The following is a 13580-nucleotide window of genomic DNA, read 5'->3' on the forward strand; positions in this document are numbered from 1 at the left end:
TTTTTTTTTTTTTTGCCCCTCAGTGGTTGGCAGGAACTGAATCAACCAGAGAATAAAAGGAACTAAAACAACCAAGAGGAAAAAGCACTGTCACAGTAATCTATTCATGTTTGGGTTCTTCTGGGCTGAAAATCAGTGTATTCCTAAATCAAGCTGGGTGGTTTGGGAGGATAAAGAGCCTTGGTTATTTTTACATTGCATGCCTTGATTTTTACCACATGGAGTTTTACAGCCAGGTTCTGTTTCTTTTTTCCCAAAGTGTGCCAGGCCATCTAGTTATGTCTTCCTTGAAGGAATTCTCCTTGGGAAGCAGAGTCTAGACTTATAAAGCACCAGCATATGTTGTATGGCCTAGAACAATAGTTGGAGTCAAAGTCTCTTTTGGTTTCCTGATTCTATATTCATTGTCTTTTCTTTTGATCATGGGTTCTTTGAAAAATAAGTCTTTCCTGTCATTCAGATGGATCTATTGAAAACAAGACTAGGGACTAGAATGTAAGTTTCATGAGGACAGAGACTTTGCTTTTTTACTGCTGTATCTTCAGTACCTAGAATAGTGCCCTGTTTATGGTAGGAACTCAGCAAATGAATGAATGGATGGATGAAGAATGACTGAATGAATGAATGAATTGTTCGCAGGGCCTTGTGCTAGGAGACCCTGAAGCCATCTGGAGTTTTACTTATGACCAACTATGCAAATCTGGGTAATTCCTCATCCTCTCTGAATTGCTGGCTTGTCTGGAAAATGAAGTGGGATGAGTGGATGTGAAGAGGGCTGAATTCAATAATGAATATGAAAGTATTTTGGAAAAAAATTGGCTTTCATCTTTTTCCTCTCTTTGAAATCTCTCTATGGGAAAATATCTAGATATGTTTGTTTGGAATCATAGTTGACAACCAGATGGAGAGGAAGAGAGAGCAGAACAGATGTTAGTGCTGCTTCTTTGGGTGACCCAATCAGTGAAGCTTTAAGGTAAAAATTAGGGTTGTTCAGGTCAGCTGTGTGTTATAAAAGGGTGGAAAAGGGGATCCCTGGGTGGCGCAGCAGTTTAGCGCCTGCCTTTGGCCCAGGGCGCGATCCTGGAGACCTGGGATCAAATCCCACGTCGGGCTCCCGGTGCATGGAGACTGCTACTCCCTCTGCCTATGTCTCTGCCTCTCTCTCTCTCTCTCTCTCTCTCTGTGACTATCATAAATAAATAAAATATCAGAAAGGGAGACAGAACGTAAAGACTGCTAACTCTGGGAAACGAACTAGGGGTGGTGGAAGGGGAGGAGGGCGGGGGGTGGGAGTGAATGGGTGACGGGCACTGGGTGTTATTCTGTATGTTAGTAAATTGAACACCAATAAAAAAAAATTTTAAAAAGGGTGGAAAGGAAAATGAGGAAAGGTAAAGTATGCAATCAGGTCTGCAGGATTGAGAGAAAGCAGAGAGGAAATGGGTTTATTAGGAACTAGTTCACATTTACCTCTTTCAGTGTGGTGACCTTGGATAAGTCATTTCTTTCTTTTTTTTAGAATTTCTTTTTAAAAATTAATGAATTAATTTTTAAGTTTAAATTCAATTAGCCAATATATAGTACATCATTAGTCTCAGATATAGCATTCAATAATTTATCAGTTGTGTTAACACCCAGTGCTCATCACATCCCATGCACTCCTTAATGTCTATCACTCCATTCCCCCATTCCCCCATCCACCTCCCCTCCAGCAACCTTCAGTTTGTTTCCTATAGTTAAAATTATCTCATTTCTAAAAAATCTATGCATTGTTTTATACTCCTGTGGAATAGAGATGTAATATAACTCAGCCTGCACAGCTCTGGGAGAAGCAGACAGGTAAAACTGATGAATGAAAGATGAGAGTGATGATTGCTGAGATGGAGGATGTACCAGATTCTATGGGAATGCAAAAGAGGGAGGAGTCTGAATCTGTGAATGATGGGAGATATTCAAGGGGAGGTGGTGTTTGAGATGGGCATTAAGAGGAGAAGCAGTCTTTACGAGGTGGAGTAGGAGTGATGATGGGCCAGGTGGCACTGTTCTCAAAGGAGAGAGTAATTTGCACAAAGCTCGTGGAGGCATGAGATAGATGGTGTCTTTGGTCAATGAACTATGATTTACACCAGTCTAGCATAGGCTATATGAAGAAGAAAGCAGGGATGAAGGAGGGCACAGATCATAATAAAGACCCAGCAAACCAGGCTCACTGAGACTGCCATATCTGTGGACAATGATAAGCCATGGAAAAAATTGTAGGCCGAGGAAGGACATGGTCATATTTTCATTTCAGAACAATCATTTCAGCGCTGTGCAGGGGATGAATCAGAGGTGGGAGAGGATGGCAGTAAGGTCTCCAGTGAAAGCTTAGAACACTTGTCCAGCTGAAAGATGATTAAGGCAGGGGCCAGCAAGATAGGATAGAGGGATAGATATAAAAAAAAATTAAGAGGTGATCCTCAGGGCCTCAGATTCCCCATCTCATAAAGTTAAATATTTCTGAGCCCAAGTTTCTATGATGGTCTCAAAGATTACTAAGATTTATAACTATGGCTGGGATTTGGGGACACCCTGGGAAAGGAGTGTTTTCATGAGGAATACCATTTTGTAGACTCCCTATAATTGTATTGGCTGGGTGTGGGAGAGTGTTAACAACAGCCCTGCCAGAGGGTGAAAAAACTCTGCTGTGAAATTTGAAGGCTAGGATCTGAGGAAGGATGTATGTGAATGGTGGCAAGGCAGTCTCAGGGATGGAAGAACCTTGAGAAGCCAATGTCTTGGGTGCTTTCAACATCTCTGCAACATGCTCACTAAAAGATTGTCCAGTGTCTTCTCCAGGAATGAGAGGACATCCACTTCCTGAATAGCCTGTCCATTCCTGAAAAGTCTCAGCACTGAAAATCATCCCATCTGTCTCATTTCTAGCCCTCCTTGGCCAGCGAAGGTAGTCTTTGAAAGAGACCATCATAAGAATCTTTGCACAAAACATGCCTGATTAATGCAGGCATCACAGAAGCAAACCATTGCCTTGATTAAAATTGATTTTCATTTTTTTGCATTTGAGGCTCAGCAGTATTTCAAGCCCCATGCCAGAGAGAGACAGAAAGATGATTGAGTTCAAAAAGGATTTTTTTTTTTTTGATCAAAACAGAGCTCTAGCAGCCAGAGAATTCTAAGGCCAATGGTGCAGTGGACATGGCTCCATCATGATGAGGAGTCCATATGGGCAGGAAGGGCACAGGATACAGGCTGAGAAAGTCAGAATCTATTCTTGGTGGTAGAGATGTTGTAAAAGCCCTGTCTTAGGATACACACAGGAACTCTTAAGAAATAAGGAAGAACTGGCTATAGTGAGTGTGACTAGAGGGCTGGAAAAATATTGAAGCAATGCTTATAAACGTAATGGGCTGCTCACTGCCCCCTCTCGCCCACTTCCCTTATCCTCCTCCTACTCCAAACCTCTTCTTCCTGGTTTCCTCCATTGTCCTCTTAGAAACTGGCCACCTCCTTCCTCCTGCCTTCCCCACCCATCTCTTTCTGACATTAGGTTTCTGTATCATTCCCCATATAGAAGTGATGCCTTACATTTTTATGATGCTTCGCAGTTCACAAAGCCAGTTGGAATACATGATCTCATCAACCACATGTATAGGAGGGTGCTGTCCCCATTCTGCAGATGATGAAAACGAGGCTACAGGAGATGAAGTCACTTGCCTAAAGCTACATAGTCACACATCATGCGCAGCACAGCAGGTGAAGGCCTGTGCCCTTTTCTCCAAACATCATTCCATCACTCCAACTTGACAGGTTAAGAATCTGGTATTCCTGTGTCTCGACTTGGACTGAACATGGGGAACTGAAATGCTCTCCTCATTGAAGGACCCCAAAACAGGGCTGATTTCTTCTGGAGCTGTATTTAGAGGAGGTCCAAGGAAAGTTTATCTCCCTGAAGTTTTATTGAACTCTGGAGAAGTCCTGTTCTAAGTCAATGGAGTCCTTTACTGTCCAAGCATACTGCATATGCCTGACTCCATTCTGATGACACTGATACTCAGGCAGAAGTAGCTAGAATTAGTGGTGTGCTGGAGCCAGCTCATAGTGGCTCATATGTTAAATTTTGAAGAAATTTTGTGAGCCATTTGTGAAACACAGCTATTATTGGGCATTATATAAACTTATAGCCAAATGAATGATGTTGCCAATAAAGGTAAGGAATTTTCAAGACATCACTTTTTAATTATTTGACAACATTTTACTATTACTATTATTTCCTTACTACTTTCATCTATTGTATTGAGATTATTTATAGCTGTTGTAACAGGATGGTGACAATACCATGTAATGATATGTTATTACTTGTCTCTTACTCCTTTTGTTTAGTAATATCACATCGGCAGCTTGAAATTGGCCACAGGGAGAATATTTACACCATGGAAATTGGCAAAACCTACAGATCAAAGCTCTTTTTTTTACTCCATTTACCATTTAGCAGCCCAGCACTGGCTAAGATAGATAAAAGTTTGTGGTGATTGGACCTCTAGAATACTGAATGCCCAACACGGTCTTCCTTCTTGCGAGCACGTACTTGGGCAGAGGAAGAATGGGGTCTAGAGAGGGATGGAGAGGGATCCCTGGGTGGCGCAGCGGTTTGGCGCCTGCCTTTGGCCCAGGGCGCGATCCTGGAGACCCGGGATCGAATCCCACATCGGGCTCCCGGTGCATGGAGCCTGCTTCTCCCTCTGCCTATGTCTCTGCCTCTCTCTCTCTCTCTCTGTGACTATCATAAATAAAAAAAAAAAAAAAAAATTAGAGAGGGATGGAGAAAACAAACATTGGGAAGTCACTCGTTATTTGTCCTTGCTGGTGGTGATCATAGCAATGGTATATAGCATTTAATGTCCATTACAGATCTGGTACTGTATTAGACATTGGATATGCCAGTTCTGTTTCATTCTCACAAAAGTAAGTATTACTTTTATACATACATACAAAGTAAGTATTACTGTCTCCATTATTACAGATAGAAACCCAAAACTCAAGGAAGTGGAATGACTTGCCCAAATCTACCTAGAGAAAAAGTGGTGGAGTTGGGCTTTGAGTCCAGGTCTGTCTGATGCCAAATTGGTGCTTTTTCTGAAATGCTAGTGGTAAGGGAAGTCACTAAAACTCTGTGGACCATCATTCACATTTGTTCTCACCACCAGAAGCTCTTTCATTCATGTGGATCAGTGATATGCCAGGTGTCTTTTGGTGAAATTAATCATTGATTTCAAATTGAAACCAAACTCGAGGTATCTATTCATTCAACCGATTTTTTGAGAGCATGTTGTGTGCCAGGTACTATCTCAGGGGTTTGAGATCCAGCAGTGGATAAGACAGATAAAAATCCCTGCTTTTGAGGAGCTTAGGGACCAGCAAGGGGTCAACTTTAGGCCTGGTGAGATACCCATAAGGCACCTTTCCACTGCATCTGTAGAACATATTCTGAGGTAATTATGCTTGGAAAACTGGGTGATAATCATGTGCTTCTCTGTGTCAGCAGACCTTGCCCAGGCCTGGCAGTCTTTACCTCTGGAGTTAGGAAAAGTCCTTCTTTTTTGCAAAGCAAGACCGGCCAAATTCGCTACTGCTTCAGAAAAGGAAAAGTAGCTCTGGACCCTGTCCACAGATTGTTTCCCCTTCCGGGGCAAGAGGACTAGGACAGAGGTATGTGCATGGTTTCCTCAAATTGTGGTTTCCTATTTGGGTTTGTGGTTCAAATCCCTATTTTTGGCAGTCACCTCTGCTATAGACCAGCCAATCCAAGGGTAGGTCCATTCCACACCCTATTGGACAGATTTTGATGTTAGAGGGGGAGGTATCTGATTTATTATTATTCCATCCCTCTTTTGGGGGAGGAGAAGCAAAGCTAGTAATTGAGGATTTTTTGTTTGTTTGTGTTTCTTCTTCAAGAGCAAGATCAGACCATTCTGAATGCTCTACTATAGCCATACTCAGGTTGCCTAAGGAGATTTACCAAAGCCTCTATTTTAGCTTGGAAATAGACAATAGAACTCTTTGGGAGGTAGAAGAGGTGCAGTCATTTTGATTTACATTGTGCTGATTTCCTTAGACCAGCTAGAGTTATTCCCTCTGTCAAGATGGTGGTAGAAACATCTTGAAAAGCCTATCTGATCATAGCCTCATTCAAATGTGGTTGGTTCAGTTATCTGAATTTTGGGCTTTCCATGGCTGCCTTCTCTCTCTCACTTGCCATTTGTAGAGAGATGAGTTTTGATTCTACTTGAAAAGCATGCTTGGAGGATGGCATTCATTCCAGTTGGATGATGACAGTGGCATGGGCACTGGGACATGGCAGGCTTGGAGTCTAAAAATGAAACAGAGGAAAGCACCCAGCAGAGCTGGTGAGGTATGAATAAGGAGAGTCCCGACCTGACAGGGGGGAGCTGCACATGCAGGTGTGGTCTGAGCCACATTAGTCTTCCAACTTGGGATCCTTTCCTCTTCCTTCCATCAGGGACATGGCTATATCCTCTTCTTCAGGGCCCTCCAAAGAGGGTCCTGGTGTGGTCATTCAGGCAAATAGTGCTGTTTCCCCAAGCTGGAATCATACACCTTTCTGTCCTCCAGAGTTCTTGACTTTTGCATTGCTTTTGACTGTATCTACCCCCTCTCCTTTGATAGCCCTGCCTACAAGTAGCTCCATGTCTTCTCCATCTGAGGGGTCTTACCACTCTACAATTCTGCTGCCCTGACAAAACTCTGTTTGGAAAGATGTTTCCTACTAGTAATTTATTTTCCTAGTTTGCATGGATCAAAGACATTGAAGGGGATGATTAGAGCTTCTGAAGTGCATGAAATAATCAGATTGACCACAGCAAGTTCATTACTTAATAACTGCAAAATCTTGGGCATGTCTTTCCATGTAAGCTGCTGTTTTTTAGGCGAGCATAATAACAACATAATGATATACAGCTCAAAGAGTTGTTGAGTGGATTTTAAAGATAATGAATATAAAATGCTTAATATTAAACTCAAACTTGCTGTGGTCTCTCATTATCTCATGCATGATGGATTACAAGAGTAGTATTCTGGGACAGCCTACTTTGTGCCTGACTCTGAGCTTAGTTTTGGAGATTCAGTGCTAAGCATTCCTGTTCATAGGCTCTCTGGTCTCTTGAAGCTTCGAGTTGAGCAGGGAAGGAAGTAAAATCAGAATACAATCAGTGTGTAAGAGTGCTGTCCCCACGGACTCATTGTTCCACCGCCTACCCCCAACCCCCTCCACCGGCTGCCTGCCCCTTGTGGACAATGGAAGATTTTCCAAAGTCTCTTTTACTTACTGTGACTTACCTCCTGAGAGTTTCATGTTTTCAACTTCCTAGTGGACACGTCCTTAGCTGTACCACCATCATTTTAAACTGTATGTGTCTAAAAGCAATTTATCCCCTTCCCCTCCCCATCCTGACATTTCTTCAGAATAGCACTGAAGTTCCCTTGTTTGGCTCATTACTCGTGCACTCTGGGTTATCTTCAGTGCTATTATTCTTTTTTCTTTCTCTGTGCCAGCATTCCTTCTGGAAGGCACTAACATTCCCTGGTTTAGATGGCTAGCTGGCAAACTATCTTCATCATCTTTAGTCTGTCTTCCATCTTGTCTCATTTGTCCTCTTAATAGCCAAATCTTGTAAGATTCTAAGCCATTATCCCAACCTTCCTGTATATTATTCTGACTCTAATTCATCATGCATACTCATTTCTAACAGATTAATTTCACCCAAACATGACTTTGTGGTATGACTTGATAGCTGCCATTTATTGAGCACCTATTATATGCCAGGTTCTATGCTAAGCATTATATAGTCATTGTCTTTTAAATTTTACTCAATGACTCTCTGAAGTGTATATTATTATGTCCATCTAAATAACAAAAGTTTATGGGAAGTGAGATGTCTAAGATCCTGTAGTTATTAAGCAACCGGATTTGAATGTAATGCTTTCTCCAATTCTGAAGACTGTATTCTTAGCCATCATACTAAATGGCCTGTAGATTTTTTTTAAATGTCTGTTATCAGCTAAAAAAATATTCAGAGGCTTCCCGTTGCCTAAATGTAATGTCTAAATATCCGGTCAGGTTCTCTTGTTGCACATTCTCTCTCACCATTTTCTGGCACGAACTTACTGCTAGGGTAGGCCAGTGTCCTGAATTCCCCTTCAATGTCTGATTCATTCCAACCTTCCCATTTTTGGTCATGCTGAGAACTATCTGAAAAGTCAAGAGATTGATAAAGGAAACCGATTTAAGCACTGTTTAGAAAGCAAGAGAAACAACTCAACTCTACTTAAATTAGAACAATAAATAATTAAGTTTAATGAAGATGATAAATATTACCCAATGAATTTGCAGCACATGCCATTGACTTGTGGCCACATGAGGTCAGTCTGTCTTTTGATGTTTCTGAGCTAATAAGATACTAAGGATTAGAGGGGATTACACAATGTTGCTTGAGCAAATGAATAAATTTCAATATTGCTTGACTGAACAAGAAAGCAAAAACACAAGACAAGAAAGATGGAGATGTGTATGGGGAGAGGGGTTGATGTGGGCAAGTTTTCTTTATATGTTGGGGGACTTACCATTTAAGTAAGGATTAAAAAAAAGAAATACAGAATTTGTGTTATTTTAAATGTAAAGATTCAACAACTTAGAATTTCTTCCCCCCCCAAAAAAACCCCACTGGATCCTGTGTTTATTTTGACCTGCCTATTAAAGGAATCTATCTTTTTCAATTTATTTTTTATTGGTGTTCAATTTGCCAACATATAGCATAACACCCAGTGCTAATCCCATCAAGTGCCCCCCTCAGTGCCTGTCACCCAGTCACTCTGTCCCCCCACCCACCTCCCTTTCTACCACCCCTTGTTTCTTTCCCAGGGTTAGGAGTCTCTCATATTCTGTCTCCCTTTCTGATATTTCCCACTCATTTTTTCTCCTTTCCCCTTTATTCCCTTTCAGTATTTTTTATATTCCCCAAATGAATGAGACCATATAATGTTTGTCCTTCTCCGATTGACTTATTTCACTCAGCATAATACCCTCCAATTCCCTCCATGTCGAAGCAAATGGTGGGTATTTGTCATTTCTTTTTTTTAATAATAAATTTATTTTTTATTGGTGTTAAATTTGCCAACATACAGAATAACACCCAGTGCTCATCCCGTCAAGTGCCCCCCTCAGTGCCCGTCACCCATTGACCCCCACCCCCCGCCCTCCTCCCCTTCCACCACCCCTAATTCATTTCCCAGAGTTAGCAGTCTTTACGTTCTGTCTCCCTTTCTGATATTTCCCACACATTTCTTCTCCCTTCCCTTATATTCCCTTTCACTATTATTTATATTCCCCAAATGAATGAGAACATATAATGTTTGTCCTTCACCGACTGACTTACTTCACTCAGCATAATACCCTCCAGTTCCATCCACATCGAAGAAAATGGTGGGTATTTGTCGTTTCTAATGGCTGAGTAATATTTCCTAGCCATTTCTTCTCCCTTCCCTTCTATTCCCTTTCACTATTATTTATATTCCCCAAATGAATGGGAACATATAATGTTTGTCCTTCTCTGATTGACTTATTTCACTCAGCATAATACCCTCCAGTTCCATCCACGTTGAAGCAAATGGTGGGTATTTGTCATTTCTAATGGCTGAGGAATATTCCATTGTATACATAAACCACATCTTCTTTATCCATTCATCTTTCGATGGACACTGAGGCTCCTTCCACAGTTTGGCTATTGTGGACACTACTGCTATAAACATCGGGGTGCAGGTGTCCCGGCGTTTCATTGCATCTGTATCTTTGGGGTAAATTCCCAACAGTGCAATTGCTGGGTCGTAGGGCAGGTCTATTTTTTTGAGGAACCTCCACACAGTTTTCCAGAGTGGCTGCACCAGTTCACATTCTCACCAACAGTGTAAGAGGGTTCCCTTTTCTCCGCATCTTCTCCAACATTTGTGGTTTCCTGCCTTGTTAATTTTCCCCATTCTCACTGGTGTGAGGTGGTATCTCATTGTGGTTTTGATTTGTATTTCCCTGATGGCAAGTGATGCAGAGCATTTTCTCATGTGCGTGTTGACCATGTCTATGTCTTCCTCTGTGAGATAAACCTAACCAAAGAGGTCAAGGATCTATACCCTAAAAACTATAGAACACTTCTGAAAGAAATTGAGGAAGACACAAAGAGATGGAAAAATATTCCATGCTCATGGATTGGCAGAATTAATATTGTGAAAATGTCAATGTTACCCAGGGCAATTTACACGTTTAATGCAATCCCTATCAAAATACCATGGACTTTCTTCAGAGAGTTAGAACAAATTATTTTAAGATTTGTGTGGAATCAGAAAATACCCCGAATAGCCAGGGGAATTTTAAAAAAGAAAACCATAGCTGGGGGCATCACAATGTCAGATTTCAGGTTGTACTACAAAGCTGTGGTCATTAAGACAGTGTGGTACTGGCACAAAAACAGACACATAAATCAATGAAACAGAATAGAGAATCCAGAAGTGGACCCTCAACTTTATGGTCAACTAATATTTGATAAAGGAGGAAAGACTATCCATTGGAAGAAAGACAGTCTCTTCAATAAATGGTGCTGGGAAAATTGGACATCCACATGCAGAAGAATGAAACTAGACCACTCTCTTTCACCATACACAAAGATAAACTCAAAATGGATGAAAGATCTAAATGTGAGACAAGATTCCATCAAAATCCTAGAGGAGAACACAGGCAACACCCTTTTTGAACTCGGCCACAGTAACTTCTTGCAAGATAACATCCACGAAAGCAAAAGAAACAAAAGCAAAAATGAACTATTGGGACTTCATCAAGATAAGAAGCTTTTGCACAGCAAAGGATATAGTCAACAAAACTAAAAGACAACCTACAGAATGGGAGAAGATATTTGCAAATGACGTATCAGATAAAGGGCTAGTTTCCAAGATCTATAAAGAACTTCTTAAACTCAACACCAAAGAAACAAACAGTCCAATCATAAAATGGGCAAAAGACATGAACAGAAATCTCACAGAGGAAGACGTATTTGTCGTTTCTAATGGTTGAGTAATATTCCACTGTATACATAGACCACATCTTCTTTATCTATTCATCTTTCGATGGACACCGAGGCTCCTTCCACAGTTTGGCTATTGTGGACATTGCTGCTATAAACATCGGGGTGCAGGTGTCCTGGCATTTCATTGTGAAGCAGTCATCAAAAACCTCCCAAGACACAAAAGTCCAGGGCCAGATGGCTTCCCTGGGGAATTCTATCAAACGTTTAAAGAAGAAACCATACCTATTCTACTAAAGCTGTTGGAATACTTCCAAATTCATTCTTTGAGGCCAGCATCACCTTAATTCCAAAACCAGACAAAGATCCCATCACAAAGGAGAATTATGGACCAATATCCCTGATAAACATGGATGCAAAAATTCTCAATAAGATACTAGCCAATAGGATACAACAATACGTTAAGAAGATTATTCACCATGACCAAGTAGGATTTATCCCCAGGATACACTCGTAAAACAATCAATGTGATTCATCGTATCAGCAAGAGAAAAACCAAGAACCATATGATCCTCTCATTAGATGCAGAGAAACCATTTGACAAAATACAGCATCCATTCCTGATCAAAACTCTTCAGAGTGTAGGGATAGAGGGAACATTCCTCAACATCTTAAAAGCCATCTACAAAAAGCCCACAGCAAATATCATTCTCAATGGGGAAGCACTGGGAGCCTTTCCCCTAAGATCAGGAACAAGACAGGGATGTCCACTCTCACCACTGCTATTCAACATAGTACTGGAAGTCCTAGCCTCAGCAATCAGACAACAAAAAAGACATTAAAGGCATTCAAATTGGCAAAGAAGAAGTCAAACTCTCTCTCTTCGCCGATGACATGATACTCTACATAGAAAACCCAAAAGACTCCACCCCAAGATTGCTCGATTGACTTATTTCACTCAGCATAATACCCTCCAGTTCCATCCACGTCGAAGCAAATGGTGGGTATTTGTTGTATCTAATGGCTGAGTAATGTTCCATTGTATACGTAGACCATGTCTTCTTTATCCATTCATCTTTCGATGGACACCAATTGAAAATATATTGCAATATATTTGTGCTATTTGTAGGATGAAATAGACTTTGTAGAAAAGTGTTACTGGGTATGCCCCAAGATAAAGTAAGGTCTTTACCCACTCACTCCCTGATTACCCCTAAGAAAAGGTGGTTTCTTCATCCTCAACTCCTATCCCTGTAGAGTGTTGCAGAGTATATCACCAGTATAATGGTGGAATGTTACAGATTATATCACTAATATAATGGTGGAGGAAGACAATTAGTCTGAAATGATCTCAAATAATGCAGCGTTTAGATGCTCCCCGAGCTCATCTGATGTAGTTAGAAACTAACCGAAATTTTAAAAGTGTTCTTGGGCTCTGTTTTTTAAATGTAAGTGATGGGTCAAAGTACAAATGAGCTTTTAACAAATGGCTTCATAAAGCAATAGAACTAAGTGCTTATGCTTTGAATATGACAAATACATACCAGAAGAACAATGAAAACAAAATCTTTGAATGTTTGGAAAACGGGTACTATTGCTAAGGTTACATTTGCTGTGTGACTATGATTCGTGAATTAACTCATAGCCCTTAAGCAGAAGTGTAGATGATATGCTCTGGAAAACTGAATTAGGTAACTCAAAAAATGCCTCTAGTGATGACAAAGACACTGATGTTGAAGACGCATGTGGGAGAAAGCAGTTTTTCCACATAAATATGATTTTATATATGAAATTATTTTAGATGTGTTGGTATAACTTGTCATATTAAATATTGTAAACAGAACTATTAATCTTTCTTATACACCCCTAAAAGGCTCTATATTCAGCTTGGCCAAAAATATTTTTTATTGGTATTTTGTTAGGAAAAATGGGGCCTCCCTCTACATGTATGGTTATCTTATATTTGGACTTACATGGCATTCACCAAATTCTCTAAAAAGAGCAGTTTGGTTGTTAGCACAAGTGAAAAGTTGTATAATGGGCACCTTCTTTCCATACTTACAGCACCAGTCTGTGATGTATAACTGTAATCGGAATTAAGGTAAAAAAAAGTTGTATAATGGGCACCTTCTTTCCATACTTACAGCACCAGTCTGTGATGTATAACTGTAATCGGAATTAAGGTAAAAAAAAGTCTAAAAGGTGAGTCCCTTGCGAAGCTGGGGTCTTGATGTGACTTTCTGAGAAAAGGGAAACCATAGGAGAGAGTCAGGTGAGGAGATCACAAAGGTATCCTACTAATTAAAGTTCTAGAACATTCTTTTCCTCCCAGGCCTCCAATATCCAAGAAACCCTCCTTCTTATGCCATTCATCTAGGAATCAAGCTCCTTAGTCCTGCCTCTCTCTATTCCAGCCTTTCTCAACTGGGGGACTTATCTGAGTTACAGAACACAGAAAATTGAGTAACATTTTCTAATTTCTTCCAAGGGTGCTTCTGC

General features: G+C 40.7%; 1 long non-coding RNA gene across 1 annotated transcript; it reads right to left on the minus strand.

Moving 5' to 3' along the window:
• Nucleotides 1-4365: 4365 nt before the first annotated feature.
• On the minus strand, nucleotides 4366-13334 carry LOC140641007 (uncharacterized). The gene is made up of 3 exons (XR_012037577.1): nucleotides 13226-13334; nucleotides 8183-8266; nucleotides 4366-4607 (listed from the first exon to the last, which is right to left on the minus strand). It is a non-coding gene; the product is annotated as an uncharacterized lncRNA (long non-coding RNA).
• Between the last annotated feature and the right edge of the window lie 246 nt (nucleotides 13335-13580).

This window comes from Canis lupus, chromosome 10 (genome assembly GCF_048164855.1).
Source record: "Canis lupus baileyi chromosome 10, mCanLup2.hap1, whole genome shotgun sequence".
Taxonomy (NCBI): Eukaryota; Metazoa; Chordata; class Mammalia; order Carnivora; family Canidae; genus Canis; species Canis lupus.